Genomic DNA, 14,634 nt, shown 5'->3' on the forward strand with positions numbered 1-14,634 from the left:
GCTCCTGCCCCCGGCCCCTCCCCGTCGCGCTCCCCAGACATCCCACCCCCACCTCGTCTAGCTGTTGTGTCCCTGTACTTCCCACGGTTCTCTCTGAATGAATAAAACCAAAACAAGTGGAGAAGCCAGCCAGTCTTCCCGCTCCCCTCCCCTGCTCTGCTCTGCGCTCCCCAGCAGGCGTCTGAGCCCCGGTTTCCCTCTGTCTCCCTCCTGAGTGCCTCGGCCTCCGCCTCACTCTGCTGCTCCCTCCCATGCCCCCCAGTCCCTCAGAGGTCCATGTTCAAGGTCTCGGCGCTCTCAGCTCTGGGCTAGTGCGACTCAAGTTTGTTCTCCAGCTAAGGCCTCTCCTGAGTCCCACCCACGGAGCCTTTCCAGATCACCCCACAAACGCACCAAACTCCACACGGGCTGGATGGAATGTTCCTCTCCAACCGCCTCGCTGGATGAAGGCAGTGACATCGCTGCAGCGGGAGCCTCCAGCCCCAGACTCTCCCGTGCCTGTTGCCAGCCACCTGCACTTTCGCCCTCACCCAGCCCTCCTCCCTGTCCCCTCCTCCGCACCGCCTGGGCTCTGGCGGAGCCCTGCCTGCCTGTCCCGTGGCCCTCGCAGACGTAAGCAGGGTCTGGGAGACGAGTCTAGCCATCTCTCTCCTAACCACAGCCCTTCTGTGGATTCTGCATGGGATGCCAAGTCTTTGACCTCAGACTGGGGTCCTGCCGTCTTGTCCCCAGTGGCTGCCTGCCCTTGGACTCACGGTTTTTCTTTCTCTTGCCTCTGCCCGCCTCACTCCACTGGCCCGGAGATACAGCTCAATCGACATCTCTAGGTTCTAGGTCATCATCGTCCTGCTGCACCTGTCAGGTGTCAGGGGCTCATCTTGCCTCTGGCCGCCTCTCACCTGCCCCTACTAGAACTCTTAGGGCCTCGTGGCCCCGGCACAGGCGAGCACTGGAGCTCTGGCCTTGGAAACTGCAGGGGCTCTCAGTGTCCTCACAAGCCAGCGCTTCCTGGGGCTGGAACCTTGGTGCTGTGCTTTTAGAAAGGAGGTTGAGTGCTTTGCTGCTCAGGTGAAAGAACTGAAAGATGGTGTGGAGTCGTCGTGGTTCTGCTTCTGCAGAAGGAAGGGAGGAATGGTGGCCCCCAAATTGTCCCAGCCCAGGGTGTTTCTGCTGGCCCTTGGGTCCTGATCGTTTAGAAGTAATGTGATTCCACGTCCTTACTCTTAGAATTTTGATTCTTGTTTCTTTGTAGTTTAAACTATTTCCGTGAGATTTTTAGTATGAGAAAGATTGTGACTAGAAATAGCAGTCTTAAGATGATCTTAAAATTAGCTAAACTTCCGCTTTATATCATTCTTCAAGTATTCTCTTAGCTCAGGCTGCTATAACAAAGATATTAATACCATAGATTGAGTTCCGGGAGTAGGAAGTGGGCATTTTGGGGAGCCATTATTCTGTCTACTGCATTCTCCAGGAACACATTTACAAAGCCCCTGCAGAGGTTAGTCCTCCTTGCAATCCTATCAGGTATTGTTCCTGCCTTATACTTCTCAGGTAAGTGCTGTTGTCCCTGCCTAGGAAGCAGAGGCTGAGGCAGGCTGAGCTGCATGCAGACCTTGCAGACGACGACGCCAGGGCTGTTGCCATGGCCCAGCATGGCCGTGGACAGTCCTCTGGGACACTGTTCCTAAAGCTCTTGCCACAGTGCTTGATTTCAGCACTCGAATCATGCACACACACACACACACACACACACAGTGGTTCTTCATTCTTCCCCGCCCAGTGTCCCAACTCTTGCTGTCGTTTGCCTTTATCCCATTTTCCTACGGAGGAGTATGGGATCCTAACGTTTGCCTACCTCAAGAGCACTTCTGGGAAAGGGACTGCGGAGGGGAGCCCCGGGGCTCAACTGCTATGGATGTGGGGTCTCAGGGGACTCGGTCCTGCACCACTAGCCACTCTGACCTTGGTCTCCGCGGGAGGGCATCCATGGTGTAGACTTGGTCCCCACGCCCCAGTGAATGCCACGGCTCTGCCAAAGACAGGAGAAAGTGGAGATCCAAAAATAAGTATTCTCTGGACAGCACAAGCCCATAGAAAGTTGTTCTCAACTTAGCTCTGGCTGTTTTGTTTTGTGTGTGAATTTGTAACGATGCTGTTTTTCCATCCCGAGGAGCTGCCCAGCCCCCACTCCCGGCCGGCCGCTGTCCCCGTGACCCTGCTGAGACCTGCGCTCATGGTCAAATGGGTGCTTTGAACTCTTGGAAGCCAGAGGTTATACTTTTTTAAAAGATAAAAAAGGAATATCATATTGTGGAAAACCAGAGGAAAGGAAGGGAAACACCCATTCTCCCATTAATTTGTCATTTTGGATTTGTTCCTGTCTCTAGAATATGCATTTGTTTTACCACTGCAAGGCCCCTGGAGCGCAGAGTCTTCCGTTCCACAGTAAATGCGCCTGCTGTGCACCAGGCACGGCTCCAGGTGCTGGGGCTGCGACCATAAAACGCACAGATGTAGGAGTTCACGGTAGAGTGGTGAAACCAGACAACAGACGAGACGGAAGAGCCTACTAGGTGATTGAATGCTAGTTATGGAGAAACTTAGAGCAGGAGCCATCTGTCCCAGTCTTTGAGTGTTCAGGGTGGGTGCCCAGAGGAGGTGCCGTCTGAGCGGACACCTGGGGGAGACAAGGAGCTGAGCCACCTGCCTGGTGCGGGCAGAGCTCTGGGTGGTGCAGTCCTGGGAGTGCACAGGGCTGGGGGTGTGCCGGCCTGGGGGAGGGTGCCCACTGCTCACAGGGGCTCAGGTGTGCAGATACAGGTCAGGTGGGATGCGGAAGGCGCTCATGATCATTACGACTCAGCCGGGCAGAGGTGCGAGCCATTGGAGGGCTTGGAGTGGGGAATGACATGGCCTGACGTAGATGGTGGAAGCGTGGCTCGGGTCGCAGGGTGAGCAGGGGGCCAGGGCTGCTGCCACCTGAGGAGGCTGCTGCATGGCGGGGGGTGCGCGGGCTCTGGTCTGGGTGAGCCGCTGTACCGCCCTGACAGTGAATGTGGAGTTGAGAGAAAGGGTCAAGAATGACAAGGCTTTGGGCCTGCGCCAAGCATGAGTTACTATGATTGTGTCCATATTGTTCTATCTTGGTGCGTGAGAGAACATAGGTGGTTTTCCCTGTCACAATGCTCTCATGTCTCCTTTATTTGCAATTAGGGAAAGGGGCTGGGAGGCGCAAGGAGGAGATGACAGACTGTCCCGAGGCCCCAGGCTGAGATCCAGGCTGGCTGGACTTGTTGTCAATGCTCCCCGTTGGCTGCACAGTCAGGCCTGGTGGCCTCTGTCCCCTTTCTCTTGTCCCCTACCCATCCCCATCCCTCCTGCTGTCCCGCTGTGGTTCCATTGCAGGTTATTACATGGTTAATGTATTGTCCAAGGAATGGTTTAGTTTTAAGAGAGACTCTCAGGGGGAGAAAACCAAAGGGCTGTTGTCCTCTGGGGAAGAAAAGTCTCTGTGCCCCGCCTGTCTCTAGGAAACTCTGCTTCGGTCTGACTGCAGCACACGGCCTGGGTCTCCTTTTCTCTGGGAGGAGTATGGGCAGCATACAGCATACAGAGACACACAGCTCTGGGACCATCCTGTGCTAATAGAGTCTCTGTCCTTCTGCTGGCACCGATGGGAATGGTCCTTGGTCACATGGTCACACTGTCACCTTGATGTGGACTTTGGGCTCAGAAATAAAGCTAGCGTCCCAGGCTGCTTTGGTTCCAGGTCCCCGAGGCCAGGCCTGCTGAGAACGGCTGTGTATGTAGTTCCCTGCTCAGCAGTGCCTGGCAGGAAGGGTGCTCGGGCCCGAAATCCAGCTGGCACGCTCCTCCCCCAGCCGTGCACCCTGATGTGAGCTGCATCCCTCTGGAGGGCGGGGAGCCGCTGCCTGATCCACTCGATGGGGCTGTCTGGTTTGGGGGAGGCCCTGACCAAGGGGGGCCTCTGTGCTGCATAGCCTGGCTCACTGGAGCTCTCCCCAGCACTTGGGGCCTGCTCTGCGTGGGTCTCCATGGCAACCTTATGGGGCGGGTCCCTGGGCAAGGAAGTGTTTGAGTATTCCTGGGTGCCTTGGTGAAATGCCATTGTAACATCACCCTTTAATCACACCCTGAATTTATTTCTAATTTCAGTTACTTGGTAAGTTGGGGACAAGTGAGGCCCTCTCAGTGTTCCTTACAAATTTACTAAATTGGTGACTATTGACTGATCTGCAGATGAAGCTTGCGCTAAAAACCAAGACCTACAGTGGGGCTTGAAAAGGAAACAGGAGAAACTTGTTTACTTTTCTTGTCTCTTAAGTGTCCCATCTTGCGTGCTTTATAATGTACATGCTGTGTTAGCACATGTAATACACCTGCGTACTTTATTAGTAAATGTGCACAGGCAGGGCTAGTGCTCAGCCTGTTTTTAGTAATAAGGTTTAAATTGAAATAGTTCAGAGACTGCTGTTTTAGTTACTTCCCTGCCGTCAGTGTCAATGTTGAGGAATTTGACTGGGATTTAGAAAAAGCTCTGGGAGGCTGGTCCACGGTTAGGCGCAGCCAGACCTGCTGGCGGGACACCTTGAAGACCCCCGATGGACACTGACACTGGCCCCCCATCCTGGCCTCTTCCCTGCAGCTGTTTCTTGGATGGAGCAGAAAAGCAGTGTAACTGTGGGGCAGGTGAGTGAACTTGCACGGACTTCGTGGGTGGAGTCCCTCTTCTCCGGCTGGCTGCAAGGGGGGCAAGACCATCTGCGGCGCACAGCTCAGCTGACCCCCGAGTCATGGGCAGGTCTAGCCGGTGGGAGAGAAACTCAACCGGCCAGATGGCAGAGTCTGAACAGTCCCAGCATGAAAAAAAGCATTCGAAGTACTAGTTTTAATTTAAGCTTTTAATCAGTTCTACCTGAAGACCTAATCAGAGAGGGCCCTGGGACCTACGAAGTCCTGCTCTATAAAATTGGAGCTACGAATTTCCAGCGCTGAGTCAGAATCCGAGCTTCCACGACTTCACCACGTTGGGACCCAGGTAACCACACCCTGAAATTCACCTCATTGCAGGTTCTAGGGTTCAGTCTGAGAACCTCCGCAAAACTTTATTCTAGATGTTTCAAGGGGTATAAACACAGTCAGAATGCATCCACAGGCCACAAGCTCAGGTGTGCACACGTAACTTCCTTTACTTTAACTCGATTTAACTCCTTGCTGCCCAGTGCAGAACACATACTCCAGGCAATACCAGCTAAACTCTCACACGTTCAGGGCCATTTCTCTGTGGTCGCAGCTTCTCCCCAACCCTCAGACAGATGCTAAGCTCCAGGAGGGGGTTGCAAAGACCACCGGCGTGAGGGGCATCAGTGTGGACTTCTCTTGGTCCTGGTCCTGAGCCAGCGTCTTTGGGGTGTGACTCACCTGGGTGGTCCTCATACACTCCCAGCTGAAGGGAAGCAGGGGCGTGCCTCTCTGATCTCTGCTGCAGGGCGCCCTTATCCCGGCTGAAAGACCCCACAGGCCCACGTGCTCGCTCCTATTCTCTCTCTCACCCCCCCCCATTTCCTGTGGCAGGTGGAAGGGCTGGCTGGCCTCCTGTACCCCACTTGGGACCCTGGTGAGGCTGCCATGCCAACTACCTGAGTTCCAGAAAGTCTGGCCAGGTCACAGGTTCACTCCATACCAGAATCAGTTAAGAAAAAATTATCCAAAACGTGGATATCAGATAAAAGGATACCATGTGACTTCCATTGTCATACCAGGATGTTGTCTAATGAACTCACCTGGGGTCATGGTATTCTAAGCCTGTGTGACTTCATTTGGTTTATTAATTTTTACAGATTAGAGGCCAAACATTTTACAATTCTGTAAAGTTAGATGTTCATGTTTTGAAAGCTGACAAGAGGCCAATAACAGTTGTCCAATAACAATGCAAACAGTTCTCACCTAGTGGAGAAGACAAGCCCAAAGGCCATGGTTTTATTGTCCTACAGGACATTAACAGTCACACATTGCCAGTTTTCCTCTAGCATTCTGTTTGCTGCTGTTGTTCACTTATTGGTACATACTTCAGCTTCTCACATCCTCCTCTGAACTGGTTCCCACACTCACTCCCACCCCTTCCCTGCCCAGCACCAGGGACTCAGGGACAGATGAAATCCTAATCCTGCCCTTGCTCCTTTTTCTGTCTTCAATTCATGAGCTATCTGCCTGGTCTGAGGGTCAGGGGTGGAGGAGGGAAGTGGGGAAAACAGTTTTGCGGAATAGACCAAGCTTGCAAATCTTTCCCGTTTTACTTTTCGCTTAAAGGCCAATAATTGGGGTCTTTGTTTCTCTAGTTCAGCCATCGTGGGCCACTTCCAACAGCTGCACAGTGTTGGTTGGGTGGGGTGCTTTGGCTTTGATTCTGGATGGACACACTAGTGTCGTCTCCAGTGATCTGTTCAGTTGTGATCAGCATCGGAAGGTTCTGCAAGTTCCTCAGAGGTGTAGGCTGTGTTGTTAGCGGAGGCTGTGGCAACGCTTTGCTGGGGTTGGTGACCCCAGGAGTCCTCAGTCCTTTGGGTGGCATGTGAGAACACTAGTAGTGGTGTTAGGGGGCCTTGGTGGCATGACCACTGGGCCCCTGGGTGGCACTTGTGGACCTGGTGGTTGCAGTAGTGGTACTGGGCTGGCCCTCAGGGCCCTGAGTGGTATGCGCTGGTGCCGGTGGTTACTTAGGTTCGTTTCTAGGATACTAATGTAAATATTCTTCATTGACAGGAAAGTGGTATATTATGATTATTTTATCCTGGGCAAATTCTTATTTTTACCAGAGGTAAATGTTAGCTTGCATTTTTCACTTTCCCATTTTCTACGTATTTATCCTTATTTTTTTCTTATACATTGTCCTTATTTTTTCCCTACACTAACCTTATTTTTTTTCCCATTCAGTATGTCATGTGCCTAACAGTATATATTTTTTAAGTACTCAAATATATTGGTAATTTGTCCTGTTTTTTCCTGGGAACGCTTCCTCATGGAGCACCTTGGTGGCGGGACCTCCTCGCGCCGGCTGGCTGTGGACCCGCGTCCCCACTGCTCCCCGTGCCCTTCTTGGCTGCACTGGGGATCCCATGGCTTCCTCTTTCCTACAGCCAACCCCCGAGGGGCTTCCAAAGAAAGGGTAGGAGGGAGGTGACTTTTAAAAAACTTTCCATTATGGGAAATTTCCAACATATGCCAAAGTAGAGAAGAGGATGTCATCATCTCTCTGTGCCCGGTACCAAGTTGCAACAGTCATCAGCACAAGGCCAATGTCGTTTCAGCTAAACTCCTGCCCACTCCCCATAGCCATGGATATCTTAATGCAAATCCCAGATGTCACGTAATTTCATCTTTAAACATTTTGTTATGTATTTCTAAAACATAAAACTTACAAAGAAAACCCCTAACCACAATGTGATTACCACATCTGAGAAAATTAGCAGTATTCTCTAAGGTCATCAAACATCCACTTGGTGTTGTAAGTATGTTGGCTTTTAAAAAATACAGCTAGGCGGGGCGCGGTGGCTCACGCCTGTAATCCTAGCACTCTGGGAGGCTGAGGTGGGCGGATCGTTTGAGCTCAGGAGTTCGAGACCAGCCTGAGCAAGAGCGAGACCCCATCTCTACTAAAAATAGAAAGAAATTATATGGACAGCTAAAAATATATATAGAAAAAATTAGCCGGGCATGGTGGTGCATGCCTGTAGTCCCAGCTACTCGGGAGGCTGAGACAGGAGGATCGCTTGAGCTCAGGAGTTTGAGGTTGCTGTGAGCTAGGCTAACGCCACGGCACTCACTCTAGCCTGGGCAACAGAGTGAGACTCTGTCTCAAAAAAAAGAAAAAAAAAAAAAAAATACAGCTTGTTTGTTTGAATCAGCATTCAAATAAAATTCAATTGTGGTTAGATATATCTCTTAAGTCTCTTTTAATCTATTGATTTTTCTCCTCCTTTTTTTTTCTTGCCATTTTTTTTTTTTTTTTTTGTTGAAGTAACTTGATCATTTTGGATTGTGTCTCCATGGTGCAGTTAACCTGTTCCCCTGTCTTGGTGTTCTACGGTCTTGTGTTAGTCCATTTTGCATTGCTATAAAGGAATACCTGAGGCAGGGTAATTTATTTAAAAAGAGGTTTATCTGGCTGACCGTTCTGCAGATTGTACAAGCATTGCGCCATCTGCTTCTGCTGAGGGCTTCAGGGCTCTTCCAATCAAGGCGGGAGGTGAAGGGGGAACAGACGAGAGAGGGAGCAAGAGAGGGAGGAGGAGGTGTCAGGCTCCTTTAAACAACCAGCTCTTGCAATAACTAACACAGTGCGAACTCACTCCTTACCGTGGGGAGAGCACCAAGCCATTCATGAGGGGTCTGCCCCCATGGCCCAAACACCTCCCACTAGGCTCCACCTGCAACATTAGGGATTAAATTTCAACATGACATTTAGAGGGGCCAAACATCCAAGCCATATCATTCTGCCCCGGGCCCCCCAAATCTCATTCCCTTCTCACATTGTGAAATACGATAATCCCTCCCCAACAGTCCCCCAAATTCTTAACTCCTTCCAGCATTAACACAAAAGTCCAAAGTCTCATCTGAGACTCAAGGCACGTTCCTGCCACCTATGAGCCTCTAAGATCAAAAACAAGTGATACGGGCATAGGGTAAACATTCTTGTTCCAAAAGGGAAAAATTAGCCAAAGGAAGGGGCAGCAGGCCCCATGTAAGTCTGAAGCCCAGCAAGGGAGATATTAAATCTTAAAGCTTCAAAACGGTCTCCCTTGATTCCACATCCTGCATCCTGGGCACACTGGTGCGAGGGGCAGGCCCCTGAAGCCTTGGGCAGCTCCGCCTCCATGACTTTGCTGGGCACAGCCCACTGGCTGCTCTCATGGGCTGGTGTCTGGCATCTGTGGCTTTCCCAGGCTGAGGGTGCAGCTGCCAGTGGCTCTACCATTCTGGGGTCTGAAGGGCCACGGCCCCCTTCCCACGGCTCCACTAGGCAGTGTCCCAGTGGGGACCCCGTGTGGGTGCTGCAACCCCATGTTTCCCCCAGCACTGCCCTAGTGGAGGCTCTCTGCAGGGGCTCCACCCCTGTGGCATGCTTCTGCCTGGTCATCCAGGCTTTCCCAGACAGCCTCTGAAATCTCGGTGGAAGCTCCCAAGCCTCCGTCACTCATGTGTCACTCATGTGGCACGCCCACTACCCTTCACCTTCTGCCTTGCCTGGAAGCTCCCTGGAGCCCTCACCAGAAGCAGCCATGCTCCTTGTACAGTCCACACACCCATGAGCCAAATAAAACTCTTTTCTTTATAAATTACCCAGTCTCAGATATTTCTTTATAACAATGCAAAACAGACAAACACAAGCCTCAATCCATTTCAGGTCCAATTTTATTTTGGCAAGATTATTTCTTGGGTGCGTACTTCCAGCCATCGGAGTGTCTCATCTCTCTTTCCGTGATGCTGTTGGCTGTTCGTGATTACTACCTAGATCAACGAAGAGTGGCTTTTCCCCACCCAGGGGGCATATGGCAATGTCTGGAGACAATTTTTGATTGTCACAACTAGGGAGGAAGTGTGCCACTGGCATCAGTGGGTAAAAGCCAGGATGCTGCTATATATCCTACAACATACAGGACAGCCCCCCAGTTCCCAACAAATGCAGTCGTGTGTCAACAACAAGGATATGTTCTGAGAAATGTGTCATTAGGCGCTTTCATCATTGTGTGAACATCATAGAGTGTACGTAGACAAACCTAGATGGTACAGCCTGCTACCCACCTAAGCTATTGCTCCTGGGCTGCAAACCTGGACAGCGTGTGACTGTACTGAAAACTGCAGGTAACTGTGACACAATGGTAAGTATTTGTGTGTCTAAACACAGAAACGGTACAGTAAAAATACAATACTATACTCTTATGAGACACCATCATATACACAGTCTGTCATTGGCTGAAACATCATTATGTAGTGCATGAATGTAATTATCCGGTCAAAATTGTCAGTAGTGCTGAGGCTGGGAAACTCTAGGTAAGATCTGTCAATTCCTTAGACTTGCAAAGGGGTGATGTTCTACTTCTATCACTCCTTCTTCACTTATTAGTTGGAACAGTTCCAACATTTATCAGGATTTTTGACACATTTACTTTATCTATGCCCTTCCCCCCCCCCGCTTTTTTTTTTTTTTGAGACAGAGTCTCCTTCTGTCACCCCAGGTAGAGTGCAGTAGGGTCAGCCTAGCTCACAGCAACCTCACACTCCTGGGCTCAAGCGATTCTCCTTCCTCAGCCTCCCGAGTAGCTGGGACTACAAGCACATGCCACCACACTCTGCTTATTTCTTTTCCTATTTTTTTAGTAGAGACGGGGTCTCACTCTCAGGCTGGTCTCGAACTCTTGAGCGTAAGTGATCCCCCCGCCTCAGCCTCCCAGAGTGCCAGGATTACAGGTGTGAGCCACCGCGCCCGGCCCCTCTTATGTTATTGTCGAAGAATTTAGAAGCAAACCCACACATTGTCATTTCTCCCCTACATACTCAAAAACATGGGCATTTTCTTTCATAGTCATAATGCTGTTATCACACCTAACAAAATTAATAATCTTGGAATCATGTAGTACCCAGTCCATATTCAAATTTACCTCATTATCTACGTTACATAATTTCCCCCTTTTGTTTTCTTTTATAAAATCAGGATTCAAAAGAGGCCACATGTTGTATTTGGTAGTTCTGTCTTAAGAATTTTCCAGCTGAAAGCAATCTTTCTAAGCCCTTGTAAGTCTGAAAGTATTTTTATTCTACCCTCACACTTGACTCATAGTTTTGTTGGTATAGCGGACACTGTGGTTGCCTCATTCCTGACAGAATCGTGATTTTATTTGGATATCCACCCTTCTGTCTGCAGCATGAGCCTCGAGAGAGGCCACCTCCAGAGTGAGCGAGATTAATCTAAGTGTATTCCAACCCTCTGGACAAGTTGACTCAACTATGATCATGTGACTCTACTCTGGCTCTAAAACCTGAGGGCTGTCTGCTGAAGAAGGGTTTGGGGAAAACGTCCTTGACCGTAAAAGAGAGCCACTCAGAGACGCTTCCCTTCTCTGGGTGTTACCAGTCTGGATGAGACACCTGGAACTGCCTCTTTCTCCCAGGACCCCCTCGGGAGTAGCCAGGCACTGAAGATGCCCAAGTAGAGAGAAGGAAAGAACCTGGTCCGGCCACCCCCAGACTGCTGTGTCTTTGGGCCTATTGACATAGCAAGAAAATATCTGTTATTTTTTAAAACCAGTTCAAATGGTGACTTTCATTATTTACGGCTAAAACATCCTCATAAATAGAGCTGGGTATAGAATTCTAGGTTGAAAATAATTTTTCATTAGAATTCTGATAGCATTTCTTCCATGCTGGCTTTAAAAATAACACTTTTCTTTTGAAATACTTACAGATTCACAGGAAGTTGCAAAATTAGTGCAGAGAGGCCCCAGGTACCTTCCCCGGTTTCCCCCGGTGGTTGCGCCCTACATAACGACAGACAGTCTGTTATCACGCTAGCACAGTGGCATTGGCTGCAGTGCTTTCCCATGCCTGGGATAGTTCTGGAAAAGCCAATGCCGTTACGAGTCCTCTTATGTTGTAGGTAACCTGATTTTTCTCTGTGGGAGCTTTCAGAATCTTCCTCTTAGCCCTGATGTCCTGACATTTCCTGATGATATGCCTTGGTGTGGTCCTTTTTCATTCATCGTTCTGGACATTCCGTCCAGAGACTTGTGGCTTTTGGTTCTAGGGAATGTGATATTATTTATATTTATTTGACAATTTCCTGCCCTTTGTCTTCTCTGTTCTCTTTTTTGAACCGTGTTCAGGTGTTGGGCCTCTGGGATTGCTACCTTCTGTTTCCTATTTCCCGTTTCTGCCACTTCGTTCTTTTCTGCATATGACATCACCTCTGTCCTGTCCCTCCTGGCTCTAGTTCCTTCTTTTGTTCCCAGAGGGTCCTCAGGATTGGCCCATATGTTAGTTTTGTACTGTTGACTAACAAATCTCCCTAAATTTACCATTTTAAAACAGCACACATTTATTATCACTCAGTTTCTGGGGGCCGGAGTCCAGTTACAGGTCAGCTGGGTCCTCGGCTCAGGGCTCACCAAGCTGACATCAAGGCATCGGCTGGGACTGGGGGTAGGGTCTTCTCTGAGGCTCCAGGTCCTTTTCCAAGTTCATTCAGGTTGTTGGCAGAATTCGAGTTCTTGCAGTTAGTTGTGGGCTGTGGTTCGCAGCTCCCAGGGCCCGCCCTCCACTTCCTGGCACGTGGCCTCTGCACGGGTTCTTTGCTTCTCCAAGGCCAGCAGGGAAGGGAAGGGCAGCGTCTGCTGTGCTCTCGTCTCTCACCTCTGGGCCCACCAGGATAAGGTCCTTTTTACTAATTCAAAGTCATCTGATTAGGGACCACATTCCGGCGGAGGGAACTCTGCAAGGCGTGTACACCGGGGGCAGGAATCCGGGACCAGCTTACAGTTCTGCCTCCCACAGCCCGCGGCACTCTCGTGTGCTCCTCTGCACGCACCTGTGGTTACAGCCCCTCGTTCCACCGAGCGAGTCAGCTGTCACCACGTTTTGTTCCTATCTTTGTCTGCTAATGGTACCTCTCCCATCATTCCTGTCCGTTTACTTCATCTTAGTGGGGTCTTGCGGGGGCATAGATGTGTGTGGCCAGTTTACCATGTTTAACTCAGAGTTCCAGAGCAGTTAATTTTGGAAGTTATTCTTAATTAGCAATGCAGAGTGTTTTAGCGCCACAAGCTTGTCTGAGGATTTATCGCTGAACAGCCTTCGAAACAGCTTTTATACAAAACCCACCTGAGAAAAAACCTGGAATCACCACTTGATGGCACCAAAAAATAAGGAACTCAAAGGGGCTTCTCGGTGCCTGCTGGTGGCGTCAAGTAAAACTCCATTTTCCCAAATGTGAGGCAGGGATGCTATTTTCTGAAATGTGTTTTGATATTTTGTTCTCAGAAGAGCTTGTTTCGCGGCTCCCCAGCCCAGGCTGAGGCTCCGGTGCCCGAGCTGCAGGCGCCGTGCTGGGGACGGAGGTCGCTGCCCGCTGCGGTGTAAGTTTATCAGCTGACTGCAGAGACTGTCAAAGGACGGCTGTCCTGGCAGATCTAAGGCTGGGCTGTCAGTAGCAATGGGTCTAGCCTCAAGGACTAACGCAGGGACTGTTTGGTTTATTACAAGACAGGCGAGAGATTTGGGGATGATGGGGGGGAGAGCCCCAGAATGGGAAAACTGTGCTCCCTTCTGCCCCCACACTTCACATCTGACACCAACCTGTCAACATAAATAACAAACAGAGAGAAGCTCTTTAAAAGAAAAGATGTTTCTTTAAGAATAAAGCGTTGCCATGGGAATACGCATGCCCTAGTAAACTAGGTGCATATTCAGGAAGGTGAAGGAAGACAAAGGTTTTTAAAGGAAAAAACGAGGAGGCTTACACAATCATTTTGAAATAATTATCTGGGGCTACTGCTATAGTTTGGATGTTTGTCCCTCCAAACCTCAGGTTGACATTTAATCCCCAATGTTGGAGGTGGGTCTTATGGGGGCTGTTTGGGTCATGGGGGCAGACCCCTCATGAATGGCTTGGTAATGAGAGGGTTCATCATCTGTTAGTTCCTGCCAGAGCTGCTTGTCAAAAGGAGCCTGGCGCCTCCCACCTCTGCTGCTGCTGCTCTTGCCACCTGATCTCTGCACGCGCTGGCTCTGCGTCCCCTTCCACCGCAAGTGGTCGTGGCCTAAAGCCCTCACCAGAAGCAGATGTTGGCGCCACATTTCTCGTACAGCCTGCTGGACCGTGGGCCAAATAAACCTCTCTTCCTTATGAATACTAGCCTCAGTCGTTCCCTTGTAGCAATCCTAAACAGATTGAGGCAGCTGCAAAGATCTACGACAGGTGACGCCAGTCTGAGGTTGGACAGGCACTGCTGGGCCGATGTCCTCGCAGAAGTATTTCTTGTGTGAGGTTGTGATGGCCTTTGTGCAAGGTCGTGGTTTTGCAGGCTTTTGCGGTAGTTTTGTGTTACCAGGCACACAAGAATAGGAACCCTGTCTTCTTGGCCTTCCCTGGCTCTATGTGTCAGGTTTATTTATTTATTTATGTTGGCATTAGTGACTTGTGTTTCGATTCTGACAACTTTCACAAACCAATTCTCCATTCCTCTGTGGACGCCAGCTGGATGTCCTGCAGGGGACTCCCACTCTGACACTGTCCACCTGGAGTCAGTGGCAGATCCCACCAGGTGAGGGCTCAGTCCCGTAAGACTGTCCCCACGTCCCACTTCAGATGCTGACGGCAAGGCGGGGCCTCCCTGCTGACTTCTGACGGACTGGCTGTAGGCTGGGGGTTCCCACGCCCTCCTCCTCAGCTGTGACGGTTTGCTAGAATGGCTGACAGAACGCGGGGAAGCGCTGTGCTTGTGTTTACCCACTTATTACGAAGGATGCTCCTCAGGAACAGCAAACAGAAGAAACGCACAGGGGCAGGCGTGGGGGAAGGGGCATGAACTGCCAGCGCCTCTGTGTGTTCACCAGCCC

The sequence above is a fragment of the Eulemur rufifrons genome, chromosome 15, assembly GCF_041146395.1.
Source record: "Eulemur rufifrons isolate Redbay chromosome 15, OSU_ERuf_1, whole genome shotgun sequence".
NCBI classification, from domain to species: Eukaryota; Metazoa; Chordata; class Mammalia; order Primates; family Lemuridae; genus Eulemur; species Eulemur rufifrons.